The sequence below is a fragment of the Procambarus clarkii genome, chromosome 23 (genome assembly GCF_040958095.1).
Source record: "Procambarus clarkii isolate CNS0578487 chromosome 23, FALCON_Pclarkii_2.0, whole genome shotgun sequence".
Taxonomy (NCBI): Eukaryota; Metazoa; Arthropoda; class Malacostraca; order Decapoda; family Cambaridae; genus Procambarus; species Procambarus clarkii.
Window position 1 is genome coordinate 37,105,671 of NC_091172.1, and position 15,072 is coordinate 37,120,742.

Below are 15,072 nucleotides of genomic sequence, written 5' to 3' on the forward strand. Positions count from 1 at the left end.
ACACATGGGAGCCTCCCGGCTTCTATGGGCGGGTGGCAAGGTGGCCTCGTGGGTGGGGAGGCGACGTGGTGGGGTGGGTAGGAGGGGGAAGAGCAGGTACTTCCCGGCCTGGGCGCTGGGTGGGGGCGGGGGTCAGGGCGACACTAACACTGGTATAATTTCCCCGTATATCACTGCACAATAATGAATGAATCACACACTTGTAATCTGACTCACTGCACGTGTGATGTACTCACAATATGATAGATATGTTGCGCCAATTATCGCTGACAACGTAACTTGTTCAACAAAACTTTCAAAAAAGAAAAACACAAAACACTGTTTGGCACACGCGTAACCCCCACCTCTCTCTCCTGACCACACAACACCCCTCACTCACCCCCCACCTCCCCTCACTATGGGAGGCCTGCAGGGTCCATCCTGGCCCCTCACTACAGCCTCCATGACTCCACACTGCCAACCCACCTGTTTTGATAAGTTTTCACATAGATGGTACACCGTAGGCACTTCCGGCCACTCCCACGTCTGCTTGGTGTATTCACGTTGAATATGGTTGAGTCTTGGTACGGTGAGGCCAAGATGTCTCAGGGTAATGGCTGAGAAGGCAGCAGCTCCTCCGCCACACGTCCGTCCCCTAGGCCTCTCCCTCTGATATATATATATTTGTGTGTATGTATGTATAATAGTGCTACTGGCACTCGGGTAAATTCAAGTATATTTACCATATACTTTGCTAAATTAATGTCTGTACCCTTTTTTATCAGGTAATGCAGTTCTGTTGCATACAGATGATTTGTATAATAAAATCGAAGAAGCATACAGCGAGAAGAATTGGACCCAAAAACACTTCTACCAACAACGGGTCCGTCCTTTCTTCGCCGGGGTCACCAAAGCATACTCCGAGGAATTTGTGAAGTCCCTCGGATACATTTCTCAAATGTAAGTACATTCTTCAAACGTAAGTAAATTCCTCAAACGTAAAAACACTTACTTAAACTTAATAGTAATTGGGAGTAAAGTATAAATTGTGTTAAAAAAAAGGGGGGGAACATGGCATTTAATCATAATTACCAAGTGGTGCTGTGGTTCCTAGCTGCACAGCAGTGCTGTTAACTGCTCCTGTATGCGCCAGCCTTGGTCGCTCTCGGTACCAAGGCTCTCTCGGCTATTTTTTTTTTCCAGTTGGGGGGGGGGGGGGTCTGTTTACTGGAATGCTAAGGCACAGGATGAGAGTCCCGTGTACCCATGGGAGTTTTGAATCACTCCCTATACCTAGAAGCTCCATATGGCGCTCTGCACACCCCCGATTGGGTGCTTTAAGGCACTCGGTGCAGTGCAGTACTTAATGGCAAATTTTCTGCTGCCTCCTTACATGGCAACTTTGGGGATCCCGAGAACTTTAGTTCCTAGCAAGTCCACACAGGCCTTGGATGCACATGTCATTCGCTACCATTATTTTCCATTTATTCCTGTAATTCACTACCTATTGAATATAGGTGCATCAAGGTTTCTCCCTGATAGCTCATTTTCTGCAGTTTGGTCCTGGGGGGCTTTGGGCTACTTTGTTTTTTTTTTTCCACTTCTCACTTTCCTCATTTTGGTGCTTGGGATTCTTTTCACCTTATATGGCTTCGCCTAGAGTGTGCAGTAGAGCCGCCTTGTTGCCCCTTTGATCTTTGGTTTCGGGTTGCTGGAGTTGCCCGTACCATTTAGGGGTTGTCAGCATAGCACTCCAAATGCCCGAGCTTCCTGCAGCGCTCATTCACCCTGCAGGCCCTGGAAAAGCCCTACATGTTCAATTTTACTGTCGTACGTCTCCTGAGTTCACTCTCGCCTTTATTTAAATTACAACCTGATGAACAACCCGTCTCTGCGAATTTAAGGGTTGTTTGACTCTTTTTGGATTTTAAGGTATGGGATTGAAAGCCATACCCTAGAGTATTGCTTACACCTCTCTTACTCTTATAAGTAATGGAGTATATATAATATAAATATATATATATATATATATATATATATATATATATATATATATATATATATATATATATATATATATATATGGCACAACTCTCCTAAACACGAGAGTTAAGTATACAACTTTAGAACACTTTCCCACCAGGAGACTCGAACCCTAGCCAGCACAGAAGCCTTCCAGCAACTGGCATAACAGGTACGCCTTAACCCTCTCCACCACCCGCTCAGACCCTTAAAAGAGATGGTAATTTCGGAGTATTTAAATACACCAAAGATCATCACCTCCCAAGAGCACTAGAGCAAGTGAGGGGTCATTTAGACGTTAATTTCATCAAGTCCCTGTTAATATGGGAAGACACAGTGTCTATGCTTAAGGCACAACTCTCCTAAACACGAGAGTTAAGTATACAACTTTAGAACACTTTCCCACCAGGAGACTCCAGGTGTTTAGGAGAGTTGTGCCTTAAGCATAGACACTGTGTCTTCCCATATTAACAGGGACTTGATGAAATTAACGTCTAAATGACCCCTCACTTGCTCTAGTGCTCTTGGGAGGTGATGATCTTTGGTGTATTTAAATACTCCGAAATTACCATCTCTTTTAAGGGTCTGAGCGGGTGGTGGAGAGGGTTAAGGCGTACCTGTTATGCCAGTTGCTGGAAGGCTTCTGTGCTGGCTAGGGTTCGAGTCTCCTGGTGGGAAAGTGTTCTAAAGTTGTATACTTAACTCTCGTGTTTAGGAGAGTTGTGCCTTAAGCATAGACACTGTGTCTTCCCATATTAACAGGGACTTGATGAAATTAACGTCTAAATGACCCCTCACTTGCTCTAGTGCTCTTGGGAGGTGATGATCTTTGGTGTATTTAAATACTCCGAAATTACCATCTCTTTTAAGGGTCTGAGCGGGTGGTGGAGAGGGTTAAGGCGTACCTGTTATGCCAGTTGCTGGAAGGCTTCTGTGCTGGCTAGGGTTCGAGTCTCCTGGTGGGAAAGTGTTCTAAAGTTGGATATATATATATATATACACGAGTTGAGGTGTGAGTGGCGGTAGCCTCCCAGGTACGTCCCTCTTTTCCTTTTCTGTGGTTAGGTAGCTCCGGGGAGCCAGAGGAGCTATCCACAGAAAACCAGCGTTGAATGTAATGAAACTCCATTTTCTGGGCGAATCCTGGAGGTTCTTCGGCAATCTTCCGGTCGGCGATATTCACGTTTTTTATATTCAACCTCTGAACTAGGGTGGCATGACCGACATGGGGGTCTGGGGCTCCCCCTTCCCCCTCTTGGGGAGGGGGGGGGGGAGCTGCACAGACAACGACAGTAATGTCATGCTTGTTTGCTCATTTTCAGATTGGGGAGTTCCGCTTGATAGTTTGGCTTTCGGTAGCAATTTTTAAACCAGGTTTCTTTTGGAACGCCTACCTTTCTGGGTGCCTAACCCGGTCATTGACACACATGGAATGCCTCCAACCACATGGGGGTTTCTATAGGCCATTGCTCCTCGTGCCTCTCTGAGGGGGGCCAGGTTCTTGCTCGTGGTCCCTGGTACACAAGAACTTCAATCAAAATGGTCTAGAAACATATCAGTCCAGTAAGCTACGAGGAGCCTCCGGGACTCGCCCAGAAAATGGCATTTCATTACATTCAACGCTGGTTCATTTTGGCAATTTTCAGGCTGTGGTCTTTAGTTTTAACCATGCAGTCTTTTGGTTTGCCTCTTTCTGGGTTCCTTCCCCAGTTGGTGGCAAGTATAAATAACTTTACATTGAAGTGTTAAAAGGCCATCACTCCTTTTGCCTCTGAGACCTGGTTCTGGCTTGTAGCCCTCTGTAGACCAATAGAACTTTGCGACTAATGGCACCGAGTAATATGGCACTGATCAGTGTATGATAGTTTCAGAGAGCCTCTGGGGCTCATCCAGAAACTGGCATTTCATTACATTAAACACTTTTTTAATCTAGATTTTGCATAAGAGAAAATATTTCGGATTCATCTGTTTCACTAATGGCCTTTTGCTCTCTCCATAGGACCATCAAGGAAGAGAGAGACGCCCTCACACCTTCAATAACAATTGAAGGGAAGGTGTGGGGTAAAGAAGAGATCTCCAATCTTATTGATAAGAATGGAGATCTTATTGATAAGATTGAAGATCTCCAGAAAAAATTAAAAACAAGTGAGGTATGTAGTTAATAAACATATTGTAGTCTCTAGAGTGGAATATTGTTGCAAACTAACAGCCCTATTCAAAGCTTGCTGACTTGATCCATTATTTGTTGACCCGATCCATCCTCCTGCTCCCTTGACTCCATTGTCTCTGCATGCTTTGCCTATACCCCATAACCCCAATTCACTGATCAAAGATTACGAACCCTTTTGCAGGAGAGACAGGAGGTATACCGGAGGTATATACACAGTCTAGAAGAAAGACTGAAGAAATGTGAGGTATGTAGTTAATAAACATATTGTAGTCTCTAGAGTGGAATATTGTTGCAAACTAACAGCCCTATTCAAAGCTTGCTGACTTGATCCATTATTTGTTGACCTGATCCATCCTCCTGCTTCCTTGACTCCATTGTCTCTGCATGCTTTGCCTATACCCCATAACCCCAATTCACTGATCAAAGATTACGAACCCTTTTGCAGGAGACAGTGAAGGAACACAAACAACTGGAGCATAGTCTGAAGGAAAGACTGAAGAAATATGAGGTATGTAGTTATTAAACATATAGTCTCTAGAGTGGAATATTGTTGCAAACAACCCTATTTAAAGCTGGAGTAATTGCTGACATGATTCATCCTCCTGCTCCCTTGACTCCAATGTCTTTGCTTGCTTTGCCTATGCCCTCGATTTCACTGATCCTGGTCTTAGTCTACTGTGTTGTTCTTTGCCTTTGTTTCTCCCTTGTTATCTCTGCTTCTGTTCTCTCTTTATTTCTGTCCATTCTTCAATGGAATATTTGTGATTTTTATGCCAATTTTCATGAACTCTAACCTCGAATTATGCAGTTTTATCCACTTAGTGTTTGTCTTCAGGAACCGATGCTTAGCACTTGTTCTGGTCGCTTCTGTGGCTCTAACTCTCTTCCCCTCCAGCTTTTGCTGGGGCCCATAACTCTACTGCTCTCTTGATTCATTATGATATTCCCTTCGTCCCCCTACTTTTTCAATTGTACGTTCGGTGTTCTGCGGCCCGTATCTTTAATAATGATGAATAATAATTGTATATTCAGGTAAAAGTACATATATACAAGATGAGTTACAATGTTGAATTTCTAGAGCTAATACATACTATGTCTAAAGCCCCTAATACGCACAGCGTTTCAGGCAAGATGTGACAAAAACACGACTAAAACTTAAAACTAATTGAGATCAATGCATAAATGAATTGAAAAAGGGAATAACAAAAGGAATGATCATAATTACATGATGGTAGGAACAGCAGAAATTGAAACAGAACAGCAGAAGTAATTTTAACTAAAAAAAAAAAAAAAAAAAAAAAAACTCCTTATCCGGCCCGTTGGCGCCGTGAGGGGGCTTGGTGGTCGGCTGCCGGGGTGTGATGCTCCGTGGGACAGTCCTCTGTCCTTTTGTAGCCTTGTGCTCCTGCTGCTGTCTTCTCAGATTCTTCGCCGGATCGCTTTTCCTTTTGTTAGCTGCATTACGACGACCAGAGTATAAATCTTTTGCAGAAACGTAGGCTTCAGCATTTGAGTAGTTATCAGGAAGAGGTGCACCTGCATATTCATTAACAGGTTCATCACCAATAGGACGGTAATAGAGGGGTCTGGTAACCTTTACTGGAGGAGGTTGTAGCTGAATGGGTTTAGCATCTGGGAAAGCGCCAGAAAGAAGCTGGCAGTCCTTTGAACGGCCATATGCAGCTCTGCGTTCTGCTACAGAAGGGATTTCTTCTAGTTTCGTTTGTCTCCCCCCTTTTCTCCTCTAATTGTCAATTCCTGACGACCTTTTGCTAGTTTTGATTATTCTTTTGGACTTCTGTTTTGCAGCCAGGGTGTTTGGGGACGCATTCTCTTGCGCCCATAGAACTGTAGTACCCAACGCCGTGAGCGAGGGGACCCTTATATTGTCAAAACTCCTTTCGTCACTGAATCTGATCTCGACGGACTGACGGTTCTTAAGGTGGCGTTTGTGGGGTGTATACTCGTGACGCACCCCTAGGGGGCCCCGACTTGATCGGCGATAGCTTCTTGTTGGGTGTCCTGTGTCTAATTGTTGCTCCATGGTGGGTATGGGGACACATTCGTGAATGAATGTCTGATTCTCGTTTCATGTCAAATTCTGTTATTCTTATACCCTCTCAGGCTAGTGGGGTGGCCGACCAAGCCCCCCCCCCCTGTGTATGCTCTCGTTCTGCTTCTCATGTTCAGATGCTAAAATCTGTTGCCCAGTACATTGTTGCTGGGACGCCTGTCTTTTGAGTCAGAAGTGTAAGCCTGGCTCCTCTCCTTCATCCTCCCCGGCGGGAAAGAAGGCTTTGCTTTCTTCCTCGCTCCGTCCCCTCCCGTTTTGGTGGTTATGCCCCCTGTTCCTGCTATAGAGGTCTCTTTGGCCCCCGCTTCCCTCTCGGTTGCTGCCCTTGCTGAGGTGCACTCCCTGGTTTCTGCCCCCTCCTGCTGCTGTCCCTGACCCTCGGTTATTCCCCCCCCCCCTCTTCCTTCTCCAGACCCTGCTCGTCCGTCCCTGATCAGTCCTCTAGCTCCCTTCCCTCCTTTACTCGGTTTACCCATGCCCCTTAACCCTGACTTTGCTGACCCTGATCCTGCTCTTTAACGTGCTGTTCCCTTTTCACCTTTGTTTCCAGGGGTAGTAGACTATGGGTTCCTAGCCATATTGGCGTGTCCTTAAATAAACGTGTGGACGCTGCTGTTAAGGAGGCTATCCACACTCGTCCCATCTCCCGTAAAATTATCCCTTTTCCGACTTCTACCCAGTTATTCATTCCTCGGTCCTTGTCCGTTGGTAGGGTTGTTGGTCTTCTGTTACTGGCAGCAAACAGCGTTCTCTCAAGGCTTAAAGTGTCCATATGGTCTTCCTCCTACTACCATAACCAGCGGTGGGAAACGGCTATGGCGAGGTTGCGTATTGGGCATACACGCATAACTCGCGGGCACTTAATGGCGCGTCACCCTGCTCCTTATTGTCCTAACTGCAATGTCCCTCTTGCAGTTGTGCATATCCTTGTTAAATGTCCGGACTTTCAGGACGAACGCGCGTCTTGCTTCCCGACCGCCCCTCACGGTCACTTGTCCCTCAATAGAATTTTTGGTGAATCCGATTTCTTTTATATCGTTCGCCTTAGGAGCTTTTGTTCTTGTATTGGCATCCTTAGTGACATTTAGCACCCTCTAAATATTCCGCACATATGGTGCTACATAGCCTTCCTGGCTTGGTGCCTTCTTTCAGGAATTACTTGCTCATCCTGTAACTACACTTGGGCAATTATTTTATAAACTTTATCATTATAATCACATATACAGTGCATATAATGAAGAATTATTACATCTTTCAGACAAATTAGCTCTCCAGATGTGGACGACTTGAGAATGGTCCAGGACGGACCGAAACGTCGTCCCTTCACCTTCTAGTGTGTGGTCTGGTCAACAGCAGTGTGTTTCTTCACGGATACTAATTGCACTTAGTATCGAAGACCGTTGATCAGTTTGGCCCAGCATAACTGATAACAAAGCAGTTAAGGGGGCATATCAAGGTGAAATTAAAAATTGTTCAATTTGCTTATAAATTTATTTATGAAATGGTTATAGAAAGGGCTGCAACTGGTCCAAGTTTCACCATCACACCCTAAACAGAAAAGGAGAAAAAAAATACACAACGTATTATGCAACGAATTTTCAACATTTTCAAATAATTTTAGGGACCACATTTGTTAACTAAAATCATTTCTATAACACTCAGATATTAAAATTAGCACATAATAAAGGATTGTAGTGATCAGTTTTATCAATAAAGTGTTTAGTGCAATAATATAATTTTTCAAAGTTACCCTTCGAAAAATATGCAATATATGATGTTTATAAATTTTTATAAAATCAACAAATGGACTTTGGACTAAAATGTCTACTAGATTTTGTAGAAGCACAAACTCTACATATAAGGTGTAATTTGCATGTAAATTGATTAATAAATGAAAGCTATGAAATACTTTGAAGTTGTAAATTACTTACCTGAGTAAAATAAGATCAAAGTTCGGCCACCTGTTGCTGAGCTTGACTTCGACAGATTTTGTTCATAATTGGCAGCCTTGCAGATAGGCATCCATTGAGCAAGGTGTGCAAGTTCCATGCACATCCCCTGATAACAAACGAAAAAAAAAAAATAAAAAAAAAAATAAAAAAATAAAAAATGATACATATATATATCCTGCACATACATATTACAATTATTACAAAATACCAAATTATAACACTAAAAGATACTAACCTATTGAAATTGGTCCGAATTGTGGGTCCTCAAGGTGGCACTGCAACACCAGCCACAGCAGTAGATGGCACTGCAACACCAGTAGATGGCACTGCCACACCAGTAGATGTAGATGGCACTGCCACATCAGTAGATGTAGATGGCACTGCCACACCAGTAGATGTAGATGGCACTGTCGTGGCCAGTCCATACACATCGAGGGGCTGAGGAGTGTGTGTGAGGAGGGTCGAGGCGTGTGGCGGCGGCGTCAGGCCTCTCACAGCTGAGGCGGGGAGGCCGCCTACATCCTCACTTGATATAACTCTCCCTTGTGCTACAGCGGCTCTTTTTCCTGCCAAAGACGGCGACCGCGTGCCAAATTGGCTTCCTTTGTCTTCCGAGTCCTCCGTTTATAGGTCATTGTGCACTAGACGCTAACAGGCGAGATTTCAGGAGCCAAAATGGAGCGCGCGTCAACACCTCCTCTCTCAACAGGACACACCATGTGACTGTAGCTGGGTACCTCACTCACCTTCACTAGGAGACGGTTGCCAATTAGTGTATATTTGTTGTCATATATACATAGTTATTTCCGACGTTATTACGAAAAAATTGACGTTTAGAACGTACGACGCAATACTCTTGGCGCGCCACAGCCGCGGGGCACCGGATTCTGCACAATTACGCATGGAAATGTACCATAAATACTTTAATTTATATCATAACATTATCGTGTTTGCGCCAAAGTGTTGCCAGAACGTTGTAGTATTTTTATAAATTTTTCAAAAATATTCGATTTTTCCGAATTTTTGCGTTTGATATGCCCCCTTAATGAAGATGATTACCCAGAATCCATGGAATGTGCTGTTCCTCTAGTATATGACTTGCACATTTCAAAAGTTAGCAGGGCATTGTATAGATATTGTATACGTATTATACATATGCACTGTACAAATTTTCACTTGAATTTGGATTTACAAATGTAAAATTATAATACAGAACATACATTATTAGTTCTTAAAATGTCATGTTTTATACATCATTTGATAAAATTGTCAAATTACCATTTATATTTATAACAGTATTAAATACTATTTTAATACTGGTACGCCATATGCATAGTGCGCCTGACTTTTTTGGCAACGCAGAAGTATAGTATATTATATTTGACCGAAAAAGTGAGATTAATAATTCTAACACGAATTTTCTCTTATGTTTTTTACTGTCGATGGTAATTGAAAAATAAATTCTCCAAAATTCATCTTTATTTCTAGTCCAACGCGACACTTGAATGTGTTTCGTAATATCTTATAACATTTTCAAAGACTTTAGTTTACACACACAACTGTAACCTGAAAACACTAAAGTCTTACTTATCCGTCTTGTACTCCCATTTGGGTGAGGTGATATGGTGCAACAGTTTTGGATGAGGTGAACAAACTTGTAACAAATAAAAGACAGAACACGCAACTATGGGTATTAGATGGATATGAGAGCATAGGGATGGAAGTAACTGCAGAGGGCCTATTGGGCTATACTTCCTCTTGATGCCCCCTCCCCGCTCAGCTCGTTGTCGCCGTGTGGGGGCTTAGTGGGCGGCTGCCGGAGTGTGATGCTCCTTGGGACAGTCCTCTGTCCTTTTCTAGCCTTGTGCTCCTGCTGCCGTCCTCTCCAATTCTGCTGGGCATCTTTTCCTTTTCCTTCTGTTTCGTTTTTCTCCCCCCTCTTCTCCTATGTGCTTGCCGTTTCCTGCCGACCTTTTGCTCGTTCTGGTTCTTCCCTTGGACTTCTTCTATTTTGACGCCCGGGTGCTTGAGGAGGCATACTCTTGCACCCGTAGAACTGCAGTACCCGACGTCGAGAGCGAGGGGAACCTTTTATTGTCAATCCCCATTTCGTCACTGAACCCGATCTCGACGGACTGTCGGTTTCTTAAGGTGGCGTTTGTGGGGCGTATACTCACGACGCACCCCTAGGAGGCCCCGGCAAGATCGGCGATAGCTTCTTGTTGGGTGTCGTGCCTCTAATTGTGGCTCCGTGGTGGGTGTGGGGGCACATTCGTGAATGAATTCTTCTTTTCGTCATGATAAACCCTGTTTCGGCTGCTTCTGGTTTACCTTCTCAGGCTCGTGGGGTGGGCGACCAAGCCCCCGGGTCGGTCCGTATTGGAAGACCGGGCTCTGTAGCCTCCGCTGCATTGGGCCCCGACCTTGCTCCTCCTTTGGCCTCTCTGACTCCTTCCCCTGGCTCCCCTCCCTCCTCTGTGGTTGGGTAGAGCCCCAAGCCCCCAGTGGTGACTACCTCGTCCCCTGGCGCGGCTCCTTCTCTAGTTGTAACTACTGCGCCTTTTAACCCCTCTCTCTCTGGGGGTTCTCACCGCCGTCCTCGTCACAACCGCCCTCGCTCGATTCCTTCCAGTTCTGCTACCTATCAAGCCTTGTTTGGTCCCGCTTCGTGGGCCAAATATTTTGATCTCCTCCCTCTTGATTCTGCGCCTCCTGACGATTTCTCCCTCCATCGACATCTCGTTGATTCCGTGGATGCCTCCATTACTTTCAACCCCACTCGTCTCGGTACACGTGTCGTTGCTGCTCCTTCTCAGGATGCTGCTTCCCGCTTGGCTGCCTTATCCTGCCTTGGCGAGACCCCTGTTCGGGTCTCGAAGAACGCTCAGTTGAATGCCAGTGTTGGCACTATTTTGCTCCCGCCCCATGTTGCGACCAGTGTTCGGGACCTGAGCGACTGCCACGACGATATTCAACATATCCTTGCTGCCCAGGGCCATTCTATTCTCCAGGTGGACATGTTTACTCGTCCCCCTCGTGGTAGTCGTCGTCAACCCCTCCGGGTTGTGAAGATTACCTTTGATGGTAGGACCCTTCCACCCTCTGTCATTCTTGCTGGTGCCAGGTGCTCTGTCCAGGAGTACATTCCTTCTCCTCGGCTCTGCAACAGGTGCTGGAGGTTTGGGCATGGTGCCCTCCGCTGCTCTGGGACTGTCTCTCTCTGTCCTTTGTGTGGGAGTGAAGGTCACTCTAAGTCGGAGTGCACTTCTCCCCAAGCTCGCTGCCTCAACTGCGGTGAGGCCCATCCTACGTTCTCCCGTGCCTGTGTCCATTACAAGCTTGAGGCGGCCGTCCTTAACCTGAAGCACCGGGAGCGTTTGTCTTTTCCTGAGGCGAGGCGCCAGGTTCGCCGGCTCCCGCCTTATACTAACATCTCTTATGCTCGTGTGTTGCGCTCTTCCTCTCCTCGTCCTTCCCCCCTTCCTCAGACTCTCAACCGTTTCCGGGCCTTGGACCCTGATACGCCCACTGCCCCCTCCTCTGTTCCTTTGAGTTCTTTCCCGAGGGGTCCCCCTCCTGGTCCTCTGTCTGGGGTTCCCCTTCTTTCAACCCGGTCTGTCATGTCTCCTGTGTCTTCTTCCTCGTCCCCCTCCGATCCTCCTTCCCATCCTCTTCCTCCATCTATCGGCTCTCTCCGCCGCCTGTCGGTGCAGGCGGATGTCCATCGCTCTCCTAACGGCCGTCGTGTGTGCTCTCGTTCGGCTTCTCCTGTTGAGACACTGGAATCCGTTGCCCGGTACGTAGTTGCTGGGACACCGGTCTCTTTAAGTCAGAAGCGTAAGCCTGGCTCCTCTCCTTCCTCTTCCCCGGCGGGTAAGAAGGCTTCGCTTTCTTCCTTAGCTCCTACTTCTGGCTCTGTTGCTCCTTCCCCTCCCGTTTCAGTGGTTGCGCCCCCTGTTCCTGCTATGGAGGTTTCTTTGGCCCCTGCTTCCCTTTCGGTTGCTGCTCTTGCTGGGGTGCGCTCCCCTCTTTCTACTCCCCCTCTTCCTACTGCTGTCCTTGACTGCTCCTCTCCGTTGTCTCCTCCTCTTCCTCCTCCTCCTCCGGACCCCGCCCGCCCACCTCTGATCTGTTCTCCCGCTTCCTTCCCTCCGTCTTTGCTCAGTTTACCCATGCCCCCTAACCCTGACTTTGCTGACCCTGATCCCGACCCTGATATTCTTTAACGTGCTCTGTTGCTCTTTCGCCTTTGTTTCTTCCTTGTTCTCTGTTTTTGTCCTTTCTCTTCTCGTCGTTGTCCATTCTTCAATGGAACGTTCGAGGTTATTACGCCAATTTCCTCGAACTCCAACTTCTGATTTCGCGGTTTTCACCCCTTTGTGTCTGTTTCCAGGAGCCAATGCTTGGTGCTCGTCCTGGTCGTTTTCGTGGCTATTCCTTTCTCTCCCCCCCCCCAGCCATTGCTGGGGCTTCTAATTCTTCTGCTCTCTTGATTCGTGCAGATGTTCCCTTTGTTCCTTTACTTTTTCCTTCGCCTCTCCATTGTTCTGCTGCTCGTATCTTTGTGGGGAAATGGTACACAGTTTGTTCCATTTATCTCCCCCCGAGTGTCCCGCTCTCTCTTCCTGATTTGAAACAACACCTAGACTCCTTGCCGGAGCCTGTGCTCCTGCTGGGTGACTTCAATTGTCGTCATTCTCTTTGGGGTGACGTTCTGACGAATACCCGGGGTCGCCTCCTTGAGCCATTTCTCCTATCTTCTTCCCTGTCTCTTCTGAATTCTGGTGAGCCCACTCATTTGGACTCTCGGACTCGCACCCTTTCTTGTCTTGATCTTTCTCTCTGCTCTTCTTCTCTTTACTTAGATTTCACGTGGCAGGTTCTTGATGACCTCCATGGAAGTGATCATTTCCCCATCCTTGTTTCCTTTTTCTCTTTTCGCCCTTCCCTCTCTTTCCCTAGGTGGCAGTTTGCTAAGGCAGACTGGACCCTATTTACCCTCAGTGCTGCTCTCTCTGACCTCTCCCTTCTGCCTCTCTCTCGCGCTCTCCTCCTTTTTCATGACACTGTCTTCAACGCTGCCCTCCGCTCTATTCCTCGCTCTTCCTCTCGGGGTCCACGGAAGTGAAGTGCGTTCCCTGGTGGAATGCGGACTGTGCTCGGGCTGTCCGCTGTAAGCGTGCAGCCTGGAAGAGGCACCGCCGTAGGCAGACGACCGATTCTTTTCTTTTCTTTCGGAAAGCGAGTGCGGTGGCCCGTAGGGCCATCCGTACGGCTAAACGTGAATGTTGGGCATCTTATGTCTCAACAATTACGTCCGAAACCCCTCTGGCCCAGATCTGGAAGCGTATCCGCAAGATAGCGGGTAAGTTCGTTCCCGATGTTTCACCTCCATGATACTTTTGTGGCGGACCCGTTGCAGGTCGCTTCCGAACTGGGTTCCCACTTTTCTTCTGTTAGCTCTGGTCTTCATCTTCCCCAATCTTTCCTTCTTCGTAAACCTGTCCTTGAGTCTCGTCCTTTAGATTTCTGCACTCATCTTCAGCTTCCCTATAATGATCCCTTCTCTCTCTCTGAACTTCGTTCTGCCCTGGCCCTCTGCGGTTCTACGGCGGCGGGCTCCGATGGTATTCATTATGAGATGCTTCGCCATCTCCCTCCGAGCACGTCTCAGTATTTACTGAGTCTGTATAATCGGATCTGGGAGTCGTCGTCAGTCCCTGAGGACTGGCTCGATGCCGTTGTCCTCCCTGTTCGCAAACCGGGGTCTCTGGGTACTTCCCCTAAGGACTTTCGCCCTATTGCTCTCACAAGTTGTGTCTGCAAACTCTTTGAACGTATGGTTAACGTTCGTCTGATGTGGTTCCTGGAACACCATCACCTCCTCTCCCCTTCTCAATTTGGTTTCCGCAAGTGCCGCAGCACGACAGATGTCCTGGTGAACTTGGAGGTCTATATTCGTACTGCTTTTGCTGCGAAGACCTCCGTTGTTGCCGTCCTTTTTGACCTGGAAAAGGCTTACGACACCACTTGGCGTTATCATATCCTATCTCAACTTCATTCTTTTGGCCTTCGTGGTCATCTCCCTCTCTTTCTCCGCAGCTTCCTCTCTCGTCGTTCCTTTCGGGTGCGCCTTGGTACCGCTCTCTCTCTCCCTCTTTTCAGCAATACGAAGGTGTGCCCCAGGGTAGTGTTCTGAGCACTACTCTTTTTCTGGTTGCCCTCAATGGTCTTCTTTCCTCTCTTCCTTCTGGTGTCTTCTCCGCTCTCTATGTCGATGATCTTACCCTTTGTTGTCAGGGTGATGATTCGCCTCTCCTTCAACGCCGGCTTCAACTTGCAATTGATGCCGTGTCGTCTTGGGCCACTGATCATGGCTTCAAGTTCTCTACTTCTAAGACTTGTGCCATGACATTTACGCGGAAACGGGTTGTTCTTCGTCCCTCTTTGTCACTTTATGGTCATCCCCTTGAATACAAAGATTCCGTGAAGCTTTTGGGGTTATTCCTTGACACTCGTTTGTCTTGGTCTCCCCATATCTCTTACCTCCGTGTTGAGTGCTCTAAGGCCCTTACCCTCCTTCGGGTCTTGTCCCATACTACTTGGGGGGCAGATAGGCGCACTCTCCTTGCTTTACATTCCTCTCTCGTCCTGTCTAAGCTCGATTATGGTTGCCCTGCTTACTCGTCTGCTTCTCCTTCTACTCTTCGCCGTCTTGATGCTTTGCACCATACTGGGTTGCGCCTCAGTTCTGGTGCCTTTCGTTCGACTCCCGTCCTTAGCTTGTATGTTGACACTGGCTTCCTGTCTCTCCAGGACCGCCGTGATCGCTACTGTCTTCGCTATCTTGCGCGGTCCTTGCAACATCCTTCCTC

At 47.0% G+C, this 15,072-nt stretch overlaps 2 long non-coding RNA genes across 2 annotated transcripts; one reads left to right on the forward strand and one right to left on the reverse strand.

The window, feature by feature from the left end:
* The first annotated feature begins 769 nt into the window (after nucleotides 1–769).
* Nucleotides 770–8,156, forward strand: LOC138367903 (uncharacterized). The gene is made up of 4 exons (XR_011229464.1): nucleotides 770–939; nucleotides 4,001–4,415; nucleotides 4,617–4,679; nucleotides 7,504–8,156. It is a non-coding gene; the product is annotated as an uncharacterized lncRNA (long non-coding RNA).
* Nucleotides 7,715–9,030, reverse strand: LOC138367904 (uncharacterized). The gene is made up of 3 exons (XR_011229465.1): nucleotides 8,433–9,030; nucleotides 8,177–8,303; nucleotides 7,715–7,793 (listed from the first exon to the last, which is right to left on the reverse strand). It is a non-coding gene; the product is annotated as an uncharacterized lncRNA (long non-coding RNA).
* Between the last annotated feature and the right edge of the window lie 6,042 nt (nucleotides 9,031–15,072).